The sequence below is a fragment of the Nicotiana tabacum genome, chromosome 9, assembly GCF_000715075.1.
Source record: "Nicotiana tabacum cultivar K326 chromosome 9, ASM71507v2, whole genome shotgun sequence".
NCBI classification, from domain to species: Eukaryota; Viridiplantae; Streptophyta; class Magnoliopsida; order Solanales; family Solanaceae; genus Nicotiana; species Nicotiana tabacum.
The window spans coordinates 113,694,831-113,711,246 of NC_134088.1; positions in this window are offsets into that span (position 1 = coordinate 113,694,831).

Here is a 16,416-nt window from a genome sequence, read left to right on the forward strand (position 1 = left end):
AGAACACTTGGGTCTAGATCTTCCAAAACAACCTCCTCCCCGTCTATGCTCCATAGTTTGAGATGCCCGAACATCCATTGTCTGGGATGCAAGAACAGAGGAATCAAGTATCTGTGATGAGATCACTGATGGACTTGGTGCTGAAGCAAGGCGGAGTAATCGAGAGAATAATTCATCAACTGTCGGGACAGTCGGACTAGCCAAAATCTGGTCGCGTACTGAATCAAGATCATTAGGAAGTCCAGCGAGGGTAAGAACGAGAAACATCTTCTGTAGCTGCTCTTATTGTTTTTCCACGCTAGCAGAAACTGGCATCAACTTCTCAAATTCCTCCATGACTGCCTGTACTTGACCCAAGTAAATAGACATATCCAATTCCTACTCCTTTAAGTTTGTCATCCGCGATATCACATCACAGAAGTGAGATATGTCATTAGTGTATAAGGTGCGTGCCTTTGCCCAAACCAAATAACATGTCTGGAATTGACGAAACAAGGGCATCAACTTGGAATCAATAGATCGCCACAAGATGCTACATAACTGAGCATCGATTTTTGCCCAAAGTGCTATTGCCTTTTCATCTCCATCGCTAGACTGTTTGATTAGATGATCTTAAACACCTTGACCTCTACATCACAACTCGACAGATTAAACCCAAGCTAAGTAGTTTGAACCTCCCATTAGAGGTTCCGAAGTAATAATAGCACTAGAGCTTCCAGAACTCATGTTTCTAGACCCAAAAACATCAAATCCCAAAGACATTGTTGCAAATTATTACCAAATAAGAGAAAGAATCAACTGTTATCCACGGAAAAGAGTACGGAAACACAGAAACAAAATACTGAAATATTGTAGATGTCGGAATCTACTGTAGCTGTCGGAATAGTACTGTAGCTGCCGGAAAAAACTCAAAGTTGTCGAAATAAAATGAAAACAGTAGGGGTAGGATCGGAATTACCAGGCGATCCAACTGTTCTGAAGGAAGATTTTTAAAAAATGGCCGGAAGTGGTCGTACGCGCCGACGCGCGTGAGCTTCTGGTGGCACGCGAGGAGGCTGCTGCCGGAGCTTTTCACTGGGGTTTGGTCGCCGGACAGTGACGACTCTTGTGGTAGTGTTGGATTTTGCACAACACTGACAGAGATGAAGCAGATAGAAAACAACCTTAAAAAAGTACTGATTTCTCTTTCCCGGAATCGCTAGAATTTATGCACAGCGATAAGTCTCTCACAATTGCTCTGATACCATGTGAGAAGGCACGGGAGAAAATATGTTATTGATATTGGATGAACAGTACAATACAAGAGGTCCTTATTTATAGCTATACTATACAAGGACATATTACTCCTCTACCAATGTGGGGCAATACTATACTATATACATGTTGTAAACTAATAATAAGTATTATTTATACCCAAAAAAAAAAAAAAGACCAATCAATCTTGTAAATTTTATGTGGGATATTTTCGTTGTGCTATTGTTTTTTTTTTTCTTTCAAAATTCTCCTCTATTATGCTGGGGGATTAGGCACGAAGAGGAGGACAATGAGAAATGATCCCACCTTTATTGTGTATCAGATTCTTATCAAAACCACTAGACTATAAGCTTTTTACAATATTAAAACGTAGTAAAGAAATTAATTAAACCCACCGCCTCTGCATGTAGGAATTAGGAAATTCTCCCGCCTTAACCAACAAACTTAACCAACTGCTGCTAACAAATACTCAATCAAGTTGCACTATCAATTCCCTCTCATTCTTTTTCATCTAAAACCCAAATCCTCTCTCTCTCTCTCTCTCTCTCGTTGCAATGCAGAGAACAAGTAAAGATTTGGAAGAGAAACAGCTCCATCCAAAAAGAAGGAAAATGGAGGTTGCCACTCATGATATTCTTCCACTCCATTACAGGCCTAATTCTGCCTTTCGTAGCATTTCTCTTCCCACTGGAAAATGGATTCATCTCATTCCTCTTGCTGTCTTTCTCTGTTTGCTCATTCTTTGGTGGTTCTCTTATCCAGGTACAACATTAATAATCTCAACAACCCCAAAATTAATTCTTGATAATTGATTCCCCTTACAATATATTGTTTAATGATTGTATTTTCATTTTTTTGCAATTACAGTGATGTTGGAAATAAGGGACGGAAGAATCAAGGAAATTCACAAGATTGAAGAAGATGTGCCAGAGTTGTTGAATGAAACTACCAACGTTGATCTTACTATTCTGGCTATGGCAACTGCAACTGCTTCTGCGCCTTTTACATCAAATGGCCAAAAAGTAATTGAGAGTGAAGCTGTTTATGAAGAGTTGATCAAGATTCAGAAAGTGTACAATAATGAACCAGCAGCAGAGCCAATGGGCAATAATAATAACGGTTGAAACTTAGTTTTAAGTGTTTTACAAACAATAGTTAGAATGATTTTTTAGCAATAAGTACTGTTGGATTGACTGAATTTTGAAGTATATCAAACTGATAAATCACAATTGCGGAATCTGTGTGGAGAGTTGTTGAGAAATAATCTGTGTTTTTGTCCTAGTTGTTATAATCTGCAATTAAACTGAGTCTTACTATATTGTTCAGTCCAATAGCAAAAAGAAGATATATTCATGCTGTATCAGTCAGTATTCTTCTTCTAATCCAAAAAGTAATTGTACAGATCGTCAAGATCACTTCGTCAGTTGCACTAATTTCTGTTATCTTTGTTAAACCTATATATATATGTTCGTTGTTGTTTAATCATTTTGAGTCAAGCTTTGTACTATAGGTTGGTGGAGTTTTTACATACCGAAAAGATCGAACCAAAACTAAAGCTAAACACTCAAATAAAACTATTGGAAATCTATCAGTATTAATCAGATCCTACTTTTATTGTATTGAAGGTTATTAGATACTGAAGGTCCGAATGTGCTAAGATCCCTAGTGCGGATTAGTGTATTATTTCTATTTTTTATTTATATTAAAATGTGAGGTTTTTTTTTGGTAAATGGCAAATTTTTCATTGTGTATTTAGTACCATTTTTTATATTGTTATAATAAATCGTTCAAGAAAACTTACATGGAATTATCAAAATGGTACATTCGGAGATTAAAGATTATCAGATACCATAGCCTGTTTGACCAAGCTTTTTTTGGACCAAAAGTACTTTTTTGGCCAAAAGTGCTTTTGGCCAAATTTTTAGAAGGAGAAAAAGTACTTTTGAGGAGAATCAGAAGCAGTTTTTGAGAAAAAGAAAAATGTAACTTCTCTCCAAAAGTATTTTTCTTAGAAGTACTTTTGAGAAAAATACGCTTAGAAGCAGTTTTCAAAAGCTTTATCAAACATTAATTACTGCTCAAAAGTACTTTTCAAATTAATTAGTCAAACACAAACCGATTCTCATCAAAAGTTGAAAAACTATTTCTCAAAATAAACAGATTTTAAAAGTTTGGTCAAAGGCTATGAATGTGCTAAGAGCGCTCAGTGCGTACAACTGTAGTATGTTTATTTCTATTTTTTACATTTATTAAAATCTGAGTAGTATTCCTTCATAAGTGCTAAATTTTGGTCCCCTTTTTTATAACTTGTTCAAGAAAAAATGCATGGAATTAATAAAAGATTTACATTCACATATTTACTCAAAGTGTAGTACTTTCAAGTTTTTACCGAGTTCATTGATAGAACGTCTTCTGCTTTACCATTATTACAATTACGTATTTTATTTTCCACCTGATTTTTAAAGAATTAACCCAATCTAATAGCAAGAAATGACACGTGGGCAGAAACACCCAAAAATAAAAGTTTGGCGCCAATCTCAGCAAATTAAACCGACTTTAATTTTAACTAATTAACGATATATAATTGTTGTCCTCATATAACAGTCTCAAGAATAGAATGGACGAAGGCATGTTCTGTTATCCTGATTTTGCACTTGTCAATGACCAACATCACGAAAGGGTAATGAGAGTGATTAGCAAAATCAAATGGATTCTTTTTCTCATTGGCCTCTTCTCTTTTCTGGTGCTTCTCCAGTTCTGGTATATATGCTTCTTCTTTTTGTGAACTTTCTTAATATGATGATCTTCTCTGTTCATTCGATTTCGGTTTTTTGTATCTTTTCTTTTGAGATTCAGACATGAATTTTGGTGTCAATAGCTTGTTATAACTTAATTTCTAGGCAATTTTTGAATCAAAGAGTGTTCTTTTACTAATTGTGTTTACTTACATATTCTTCGTGAAAAGATTTATTATTATCTTTACTCTCTGAAATAATTATGGGGTTTGAATAATGGCAATTGATATGTCAATCTGAACCATTTTAATATCCTTTTTTTTTTAATCTTTCAGTTCTGAAATCTTAACGGCAAAAAAACAGAGTTCAATGGTGTTTTTGTTATGATGATCTTTTTCCTTTTGCTTTTCTGCTCATTGCTGGTAACTGAAATATTTATGATTGTTACACTTATAAAAAAGGAGTTTATATATGGTAACTAATGTCGTAGAATGATTAAACAGTGATATTGTGGATCCAAAATAGAGCAAAATTTTCCTTCGACGACATTCCATTGACTGCAAATGATAGCGGCTATAATCTTTCAATCCTGAAACCATTACCGAAGACTACAGAGAAGGGGGAGTTTCTGAATCAAACTGAACTTCACTTTGTCTCTTTAGCATTATCAACAGCAACATCAGACTCTGAATATCTCACTCATCGTCGAAAATACTGTGCCATTGAGACCACATTTCCCCCACCACTGCGGAACCAACTCCAAGAATCACGGTCTAAAGTTGATAATGAAGCTGGCTGCAGCTTGACGATCGATCTGGTTCAGGAAATGAAGAGTGAAATTGATTGAAAGTGGTATTACTTTTTGTTTTCAGTGTTATGCAGAAAGGTTTTGGTAGGTATTTGTATAATAAGATTTTAACTAAATGAGTGTAGGGGTTGATTGAAGAGTATCAAACTGAAATCATATTTGTGGATTTGCACTCGAATTATCTGATTCTTTGTACTAGAACTAATGACATAAGTGAATGAAAATAGAGTCTTGACATTGATCAGAGTTAAAATGAGTAGTCGTGGTTATTTTAGTATTGCTCAAGTGTCATTAGCCCCCTTAATTTGTTAAGACTACTGATACTCCAAGTCATCAAGAATAGTAATTCAATAATATTGCAGTTGCAGTTGTTAACTGCTCTGGATAAGATTTGTAACCGATCTTATACTCTGTATCCTTTTTTTACTATGAATAATCAGATGAAAGAACAAGTTTCAGTTCTGCTATTTCTTCTCTTATAAAAAACTTTACATAATTAACCAGTGTTAATTTCCAAGACTTTTTCTTCTTGTCTGGTATATAAAAAACTTCAACTTAAAAATCATTTTCCGTACTTTATATATAAAATATCTAAAGAGGACTTAGGTGATTAGAAAATGTGAAATATTCTATCAAATTTTTGACTCAAACACAAGTATAGAGAAAAAATGTGGGGCATGCAAAGGTGGGTGCGGACCCACGTGTTACTAAGCGGTTCAATTGAACCCGCTCCATCGAAAAATAGTATTGTGGTCATCGGTAATTTATATTTAAAATAGGGGAGATACGTATATATTACTCCTTACGTTTCAATTTAGATGAGTTAGTTTGACTCGGCACGAAGTTTAAGAAAAAAGAAGAAGACTTTTGAAACTTGTGGTTTTGAAACTTGTGGTTTTAAAAGCTTAAGGGGTAAGACTTTTGAGGTTATTTGAAGGTTAGAAATTATGGAAGTATTGGGGAAGAAGTATATTACTTAACTATTATTATAGTAGTAAGGATTATCTACAGTACAAGTTATTGACGGGTTAGCATTAAAGAAACTTTGGAGTTGGGCCGGCTCTCCTACCTAAGCCCAAAGGTGCTTTCGTCTCTTAAAAAATCATTCAACCCAAACCTGTGACCCATTAATGTTACTTGATACACCATAAAATCACAAGGCCCAATACCAACGCAACATATATGCACAATGATTAAACCAAAATAATATGCTAACACAATAAGAAAAAGAAGTAGAAAAACAAAACAAACACAAGCCTATTTGATTATAGCTTACTCGAAATCCCTTTATTCATTCATTTTTTCCAATAGTTATTTATCTAAAAAAAAAATCAATAGGGCGATGAAATATGCAAATCAGTAACTTCCACCCATCAAGTGAACACATGAATATAAATCTTAACTCATACAATTTCTAGTAATGCTCTTGAACAAAACACATGCAACAAAATAATTTAATAAGTTATCAAAGGTATTTAAACAAAATAAAGCACTAAAAGATTCAGCAAAAACATGATATTTAATCAAAAGTGAATCAAAGAAGAAAGTGGCCTCTGTTGAGCAGAGCTTTTCAATGTATTAATATAGAACCTTCGAGTGTTGAATTACAAAGAAGAAAACCGGCCAAACTCGCCCGCGGACTGGAGCATCAACCGAAACGAAACGGCGAACTAGCCTGCCTTGACTGAAACTCGCGTGTTTTAATAGGTAAGTGCTGCTGCGTTTTGACAGCAATTTCAGCCGCGTTTTTGGCTGATTTTCATGGATGTTTCAGGGCTGGTTTATTAACTGTGTTTGAAGCTAATTTTGGGACTGTTTGGTGCTGTTTTCAGCTGAGTTTTGGCTGGGTTTGAGAGCTGTTTTTAGCAGCTTTTCAGCTGCGTTTTGAGGCCGAATTTGAGGTGAAAATGGCTGGTCTTTTGGAGCTCTTACATGGCTGGAAATAGAGGAAAGAAGATAATATTTGGGGTGATGTTTTTGAGTAGCAATTGCTGCATTTTTTTCACCCTCCTTTTTGATTATGAGTATGAGAAGATTAAGAGAGGACGAAACTGTAAAAGAGTCAAGAGGATCCTTCATTTTTCTTTAGCGTGTAGTTCGGCGATTTGAGGCCTTGAGTAGCTTCACTTCAAGTATTATGACTTACACGTATGGTCGGAATTGAATTTCGGGAAGCTCGGAGTTAGTTTGGGAAGAAAATTCTAATTTCAGAAGCTTTAAGTTGGAGGGATTGACTGGGGTTTGAATTCTGAGTAAATGATCTCGGAATCGGTATTTAAAGGTTCCGACAGGTTTGTATGATGATTTTGGACTTGGGCGTATGTCTGGATCGGGTTTTGGATTATTTGGAAGTGTTTCGGCACCTATTGTGGAAAATTGGCGTTTTGGAAGAATTTTATAAATTTGGGTTGAAGTTCATTTCAATGCTATTGATGTCCGTTTGGGATTCCAAGTCTGGGAATAGCTTCGTATGGTAATTCTGGTATTGGGAGCGCGTTCCGGATGTGGATTTGGAGGTCCGTAGGTCATTTCGGGGTCATTTGACGAAAGTTAGAAATTTGAAAATTTTTGAGAAGTTTGACAGGGAGTGAACTTTTTGATATCGATGTCGGATTTCGATTCTGAAAGTTGGAGTAGGTCTGTAATGTCGAATGTGACTTGTGTGAAAAATTTGAAGTCAATCAGATGTGATTTGATAGGTTTCGGCATCGAATGTAGAAGTTTGAAGTTCTAAAGTTCATTAAGCTCGAATTGGGGTGCGATTCATGATTTCGATGTTGCTTGATGTGATTTAAAGGCTCGAACAAGTCCGTTTTATGATTTCAAACTTGATGGTATGTTTGGATGGGGCCTCGGGGGCCCCCCAGAAGCCGTTCGGACGTTGCACGGATTGAGTTGGAAACTCAAAAGGGCTGCTGGTTGCATCAGTTCTTTTGTAACCGCACCTACAAGCTTTGGGCCGCAGGTGCAAGGGTTCTGTCGTAGAAGCAGCTCTGAAGCGTTTGGCCAGGGACCGAATGTACGGAATTTCATGCGCACCCGCGAATGCGTATGTGCGAGGAGGAAAGGCGCAGGTGCGGGACTGGGCGCAGAAGCGGCATGCTTGCCGCAAAAGCGGGCTCCCGTACGCAGAAGCGGCCCTCTCTGGGCTTGAAGGCCTCCGCAGAAGCGGACCAAGCACTGCAAGTGCGGTACCGCAAATGCAGCCAACGCACCGCATGTGCGAAGATCGCTGGGCAATGAGGTTTTTATAAAACAGGGTTTTGGCCATTCATTTCCTCCATGAGAGGCGACCTTGGAATGATTTTGGAGAACTATTTTCACTATCCATAATGAGGTAAGTGATTTCTACCACTTGTGAGTTAAATATACGAATTTAGCCTTGAAAATTCATGAAAAATTTGTAGAAATTTGGGATTTTGAAGAAAAACCTAGAAACTGGAATATTTGGATTCTGACCGCGAATTTGGGCATCGAATTGAGAATAAATCATATATTGAGTTCGTAATGCTATGGGTAATATTTATCTTCAAAAATTTTCGGAATTCGAGCACGTGGGCCCGAGGGTTGCTTTATCGGCGTTTCGAGCGGAGTTGGAAATTTATCTAAATTGATTTGTTTTGAGTATTACAGTATATTTTTATTGTTTTGCACATTGTTTGACTAGTTTTGGAGCGGCGGGCATCTGTTTGAGGTGTTAGAGGTCTTTGGAGCCGGTTATGGAATTTTGGAGCGAGGTAAGTCTCTTGTCTAACTTTGTGAGGGGAAAATTATCCCTAGGTGTTGTATATTGATGTGTGCTACTTGTTGTGGGGGCTACGTATGCGCGAGGTGATGAGAGCCCGTACGTAACTACATTCATGTTATTGTTCGGGTAGGCTTAGGTTCACATTATGCTATAGATGTATTATTTGAGCAATCTCTCGCCTATTAAATTCATATGTTTTACATTACTACTTGAGACTAGATTTGTTATTGTAGAGACTTCACGAGTTCATGATTAGTCACCGAATAATTCTACTCCTCTTACGGCATGCTTCCGTGATATATATACTTCATTGAAAGGTTTTTGTTAAAGAAATTACAACTCACACGTTTATTCATGAGTGGAGTCAAGGACCCGTCAAAGCTTCTTATTATAATAGGATCGGGTCGTTCGCCTCGGCAGGATTATGTATTTCACTCTTATGGGATCGGGTCGTTCGCCTCGGCAGGATTTATGTACCACACTCTCATGGGAGTGGGTCGTTTGCCTCGGTAGTTTAATAGATGCATCTATGGTTCGCGCCGTTCGACCTCGGCAGTGCACAATTTAAATATTTATGTTCGATCGGGTCGTACGCCCTGGCATTTCGTGTATCATATCCTCATGGAATCATGCGTAATATTTGGCAAGAAGCCAGTGTATCTGCGAGTTTTCCCAATTTGAGTTATGACAATCTATCTGATGAGATCCACTATATCTATATATATGCTCTGGTTAAGGAGGGAATTTCTAATGAAGAGCTTGAGTTCCTCGTGAAGAGGGGGATTTGTACCACATGATTTATACTTGTTTATCTTATTTATTTACTCTGCCTTATATTTACTTACCTCTTTACTGTACCTGATGTTATTGGACCACTAGTGAGTGTCGATGTCGACCCCTCGTCACTACTCCTCCGGGGTTAGGCTAGATACTTATTGGGTACACGTTGATTACATACTCATACTACACTTGATGCACATTTTTGTGTAGGTACATATGTGACTAGTGACCTCGTGAGAGGAGATGCGTGTATGCATGCGGGGACTTACGTGAGCTGCATTCCATATTAGGACTCGCAGCCGGTAGAGTCTCCTTCAGAGTATTTATATTTCTCCTGTCCAAATTTGTATTCCGGACAGATGCTGTATTTTATTTTACATTTCTAATTGATGCTCATGCACTTGTGACACCGGGTTTTGGGGTGATCATGGGTTGTTCTGTATTGAAATTGTTAAGAATATTATTATTTACACTGTAAATTCTATTTTTTACTATTTAATTGAAGGAAAATATGACTTCAAAAATATTAAAATGAGAACCAAATTAAGTATTTATTTTTGGCTTGCATGACAGCGGTGTCCGGCCCCATCATGACCTTTAATGGACTTTGGGTCGTGACAACATGGTATCAGAGTACTAGGTTCACTTAGGTCTCACGAGTCATGGGCGAGTCTTGCAGATCGGTATGGATACATCTGTACTTATCTTCGAGAGGCTACATGACTGTTAGGAGAACTTCCCTTTCTTGATTCCTCATCGTGCGATTTGATTCCTTTGAGGCTTATGCCTTTATATCCTTCCTACTTATTCTTATACGATGTTCAGCGCTCGTGTCATCTGGGCTTCGAGGAGTTGTAGTGGTACTACAGACGTGTGCAGGATGTTTCTCCCTACGCATTCGAGCAAGTTATTATTGTCTTATTGCGGAAGGGTATTCTGTCATTTCGGCTCAGTAGCTATATTTCTAATGGTTTTGAGGCTATGCGCAGGTTGCCATGATGTTCGTAAGTTGTTATCGCACAGTAATGAAGTAATGGTAGGGTACTTGTTTATGTGTCGAGGTAGTGAATAACTTGAAAGGAGGTTTTTCTCAGTGCATGATTCAGAGGTTCAACATTCTATTCCAGCGGAGGAAAGGCAATCGGACTATGAATGTTCAAGTTTGGGATAATGGAGTAACGAGACTTGGTATTTTCGAGCGTGGTAGATTTCTTAATTGTGATATGGTGTCATAGTCCTTGTTGAACACTTTAAGGTTCACCGGTGTTATGGTCTTCATCAATTTGCCTTCGGGGCAGGGTAGTGCGAAATGGTGCCGGAGAAGCGGTTGTCGAAAATAACGGGGTGTAGCAATTTCGGAATCGAATCGGTGTTTCTAGTGTGATGACTCGATAAAGATGATCTTCGGAAAGGTTTAAAGTTGGAAACGATCGATTGGTTCAAGTGCTACAGAGTTAGATTTTGATTTAAGGTAACAATTGGGCAGCGAAGGATGAGGAAGGACATGTGGGATGTGTCTTGCGGTGGTTAAATTTTTAGGAGGCCAAGTGTGAGAAGCAGAAGTCGAGTAGTTGCTTAAAGGAGAGGGCTTAACCAAAGTGGGAGAGCGGCAGAGTAACATATGGGTTCTGTGGTAGGATGGCCACATGCCTTGAGGAAAGTTTGGAGCCATTTGGGAATTCATGGTGGGCAGAGACTAGGTCTACGGATTTTATTTGGATACAACATGACTTTGGATTTGAAATGTATTATCGCACCTTTAGTTGATGTCAATGAGGAGTGAACAGACTTGTACAACTGGTGAACGAGTACGGAATCAGGATGGTTTACTGATTTCGTGGTGTTGACGAAGCTTCTACGAAGAATTCTATTGGCTATCCAGTAAGAGGTCGAATATGTGAATGTGGCTAGTGATTTAGAATGTTCACAAAATTTTTAACAGGAGGATTTCGAGAAATTTGGCAGGTCGATTGTACAGGCTCATGTCTATGAGGAAGGAGGAATATTGGTGGGTCCCAGGGTTATGTAATTATAGCTTCAAGCTAAATGGGAGAGCCCCACCGTCTATGATTGGATTGCGTGATTGTCTACTTGTGCGGTTTCTGGTTATCAGTGTATTGGTGGGTTATTACGACTAAGGAAAGAAAATATCAGTGGTAATTTACGCAAAGGATTTGGGGGAATGTGTGCTATATTTGGCCTTGTCGATTTGTGTTTAGGTTTTGGGAATACTCAGAGTTTATGCTTCGTGTAGATGTGATGTACAAGGAAAGGAATTCAGCCGGTTGCTTCTTTGAGAAAGTGTGCATGTGCTAGCAGGGCCTTGAAGTTTGATCATAATTGGGAACAAGTCAGAGTGGGTGACTCTCAACAATGACCCTTGTGGGTTCAAAAATGTAAAGTGTGGTGCCTAAGGATTTCGAGTCAGTAGTATGGTTAAGTATCGAGCTTTTGCAGCAGTTTATGAAAGGGGCTTGGAGTGTTCTACATTATCTTCTGTCTGCGGTGTGGCATTGGAGGGAAAGGAGAAAATAACTTCAGATTCATAGAGGGATTTTCAAAATGGGTATACCAGTTGAAGATGCGAATAGGCGCATAAGAAGGGTATAGGATGGCTCGTGGGTTTTGGAGACAACGTGGTCTCGTGAAATAAGGCCATTTATGATGAGTGCAGATTTGGGTTCATGATATTTTAAATGGAGCTATTATTATTATTCCTAAGGTAAGTCCGGATTATATTAGAAGAAGTCGGATCGGTTACCAATGGTTAAATTAGTCTGACGGCAGAAATGATCAGTTCCTTCAGCGTGTTGAGTTATGCATGTGATTTGTGGAAGTGCGCGCGAGGCTTGACGGCTGCCATAATTGATTTATTTGGAGACATTCGATTATTAAGGCATGTTATGTGTAGATGGGTCCCGAGAGAGTTATGGAGGTTTAGACCACTGCTTGAGGATTGTATTTTCTGCGGTTGTAGGAATTCAATCGCGTGTTGCAATGGTTCTCCTGAAATGAGTTAAGTAAAAGGTTGCTATATGATGGGGTGTTCATTCTATTAGTGGATCAGAAGTTATGATGAAATTCTTGTACTCTCACGTATTGGTATGTTAGGTGTAGTGAGCGGCATGAGAATTGGAAGTTGAGGATCAAGGTTGCAGTTGATGTCGACAAGTATGTCAAGAGCTCGGATGAGCAGGAAAGAATTTAGATGTTTAGAGTAAGCTGGTATTGTCTTTAGCGTCACCTGAGATCGGTGTCATGTAGAAGAGGCTTTGTGTATGGACTTGCAGATTTTTGACTCACTCTACATAATTAGAACAGCTGGTGGTATGGATGTGCGGACCTTGCTACCTGAGCGGAATAGTCATAGGAGCATGCCCCACGGGGAGATTTGTATAAGTGTGACATGTCAGTCACTTGATTGTTAAAGATTGAGACCGAATGTGGAGGTCATGGTAATATCGCAAGTGCGAGAGTTTATGCCTGAGAGGCATTCTATTCCTTGGGCTGTGGACCATGTGAGTTCATTTTGGATTTGATGGTTGTTCTTATGAGTCATGAATAGGTCATTATGGGTCCTTGAAGGGTTATTAGCCCAGTGCGGTACGATCAGAATCGTCTTGAGGTCTGTGGATGGATCTAAATGTGAATGTGGGATCTATATCAGACCGGATGTGTTCATTTCAGCATAGCGTTGTTTTCGAATGGGTCTTCGGGCCTTGGATGATATTTCTATTATCGGCCCTTCCGTGTAGTCTCTATTGTGCCATGTGGGTTATGAGGCAGTTTGATTATTCGCACTCGTATTGAGATCCCGTATAGTTTGTGGTGTTATGTGAGCAGGATAGCTCTCGAGATGCAGATCATGTATCGCACCTTAGTTGTGACTGAGTTTTTTAGCGCGTGACGCTACCCGTCTTCCCAGGACTTATATTATGCACTTGGCGTGCTTATGGTTGATATTCGGGCATTTCGTGAGTATAAGCGTTACAACTCGATGTGTGTTTTCTTTAGATTATTATGTGTGGATCAGGTGGCACGCCGCCACAGATATATTGTTTGGATCGGGTGGCATACCGCCACGGGTATCATGGTTGGATCGGGTTGCACGCCGTAACGGTATCATGTGTGGATCGAATTGCATGCCGCAACAGTGTGTTATTGAGTACAGTTTTCCATATCTTTTATTGTGTGTTTTGCTTCTCGTTTCCTGAGGAAGGTTCATAACATCTTTTCGGTTATTTAAATTAGTTACATGGGTTGAGTAGATCTTTCCAGAGTTCGTTTCCTTATGTATCACATTCGAGTTTGTAGCTTGTTGGCGCATTGTGGCATCATATGACACTTTTGGCAGTATCTGAGGTAGCTTACTGCCTGAGTAGCTTGTACTGGGTGAGACGAGATTATTGGACTTGGAATCAGTGCGATCAGATTTATATGAAGCATATTAAAGAGTAAATATTGTTATTCAGTCCAGAATGAGGTAATGGTTCTTGTCGGGAGGAGAGATTTCATAAATTGTGATTCGGCAAGTGGTTATGAGTTCTACACGTCTTCTCTGTCGTGTCAGTATTGTGAGAGTTAAAGCAAGGCTTAATTGGTCGTGAGGTACACTACGGGCTTCGGTCAGTGAAAATTTTAGTTGTTGTGCTTTGGAAAGATTGCCTTGGGCAAATGAGTCACGCGGTGCATGGTAAGAATTCATTAAGGGTATACAATCGTGTTTGGTGCAGTGTGTAGTGATTAATGCGGTGTTCGTATGTTGGAAACATGCCTGGTGGAGAATTCTGGATGTTGGAATTTGGCACTAAGGCTTATTTGACTAAATAAAAGGGAGAATCTTCAGATTGACTCGAGCTAATATGCCCAACTGGGTTGTGGTGGCACAGATAGGTGCACGAGTTATTGAACAGTTATTTCAGACAACTCCAGAGCAATTCTTGGCGCGTTCGAGGATGAACGTATGTTTAAGTGGGGGAGAATGTAACGACCGACTGGTCGTTTTGAGCTTTAGTGCGTCGTTCGGCGGTTTGAGGCCTTGAGTAGCTTCACTTCAGGTATTATGAATTGCACGTATGGTCGGAATTGAATTTCGGGAAGTTCGGAGTTAGTTTGGGAAGAAAATTCTAATTTCGGAAGCTTTAAGTTGAAGGGATTGACTAGGTTTGAATTCTGAGTAAACGACCTCGGAATCGGGATTTGAAGGTTCTGACAGGTTCGTATGAGGATTTTGGACTTGGGCGTATATCCGGATCGGATTTTGGATGACCCGAGAGCGTTTCGGCGCTTATTGTGGAACGCTGGCATTTTGGAAGAATTTTATAAATTTAGGTTTAAGTGCATTTCGATGTTATTGATGTCCGTTTGGGATTCCGAGTCTGGGAATAGCTCCGTATAGTGATTCTGGTATTGGGAGCGCGTTCCAGATGTGGATTTGGAGGTCCGTAGGTCATTTCGGGGTCATTTGGCGAAAGTTAGAAATTTGAAGGTTTTTGAGAAGTTTAACCGGGAGTGGACTTTTTGATATCAGGGTCGGATTCTGATTCCTGAAGTTGGAGTAGGTCCGTAATGTCGAATGTGACTTGTGTACAAAATTTGAATTCAATCGGACGGGATTTGATAGGTTTCGGCATCGAATGTAGAAGTTTGAACTTCTAAAGTTCATTAAGCTCAAATAGGGGTGCGATTCATGATTTTGATGTTGTTTGATGTGATTTAAAAGCTCGAAAGAGTCCGTTTTATGATTTCAAACTTGATGGTATGTTTGGATGGGGCCTCGGGGGGGCCCCAATGCCGTTCGGATGCTGCGCGGATTGCGATGGAAACTCAAAAGGGCTGCTGGTTGCATCAGTTCTGGTGTAACCGCACATGCGAGCTTTGGGCTGCAGGTGCGAGGGTTCGGTCGCAGAAGTGGCTCTGAAGCGTTTGGCCAGGGACCGCAGGTGCAAAATTTCGTGCGCACCCGCAGGTGCGAGGAGGAAAGGCGAAGGTGCGCGACTGGGCGCAGAAGCGGCATGCTTGCCGCAAAAGCGGGCTCCCGTCCGCAAAAGCGGTCCTCCCTTGTAACGACCCGGCCGGTCGTTTCGAGAGTTATAACCCTGTTTTCCCCATTCCTACTTCTTTTTGTGTTATTCAGCTATATTATGTTATATCGGGTTAGTTGGTTCGAGTCCGGAAGGAACTCGGGGTGAAATGAGACACTTAGTCTCATAATTGAAAATTTTAAGTTAGAAAAGTAGAGCGGATATGGACCTATATGTAAACAACCTCGGATTTGAATTTTGATGATTCCAATAGCTCCGTATGGTGATTTCGGGCTTAGGAGCATGTCCAGAATATTATTTGGAAGTCTGTAGTGGAATTAGGCTTGAAATGCCGAAAGTTTTATTTTTGAGAAGTTTGACCGGGGGGTTGACTTTTTGATATCGGGGTCAGAATCTGATTCTAAAAATTGGAATACCTCTGTTATGTCATTTAGGACTTGTGTGCAAAATTTGAGGTCAATCGGACGTGATTTGATAGGTTCCGGAGTTGTTTGTGGAAATTAGAAATTTCAAAGTTCATTAGGCTTGAATTGGGGTGTAATTCATGGTTTTAGCGTTGTTTGAGGTGATTTGAGGATTCGACTAAGTTCGTATGATGTTTTAGGACTTGTTGGTATATTTGATTGTGGTCCCGAGGGCCTCGGGTGAGTTTCAAATAGTTAACGGATCAAAATTTAACTAGAACAACTGCTGCAATTTCCTTCTGTTGGAAATTGCTTCTGCCCAGACCGAGCTCAGGGTCGATGGCCACGATCGAAGCCCAGATCGAGTTCAGGGTCGAGGGTCACGATCGAAGGCATGATCGAGACCAGGGTCGAGGGTCACGATCGAAGGCATGATCGAGCCCAGGGTTGAGGGTCACGATCAAAGGCATGATCGAGACCAGGATCGAAGGCCAAGATCGAGGGCCAAGATCGAGGCAGAACCGAGGATGTCTGGGCAGAATTATAAAAACAGGGACTTCGTCCCATTTGCCATTTTTGACGAATTGGAGCTTGGGGAGAGGCGATTTTTGATATATTTTTCAAGGAAAAAACTTGAGGTAAG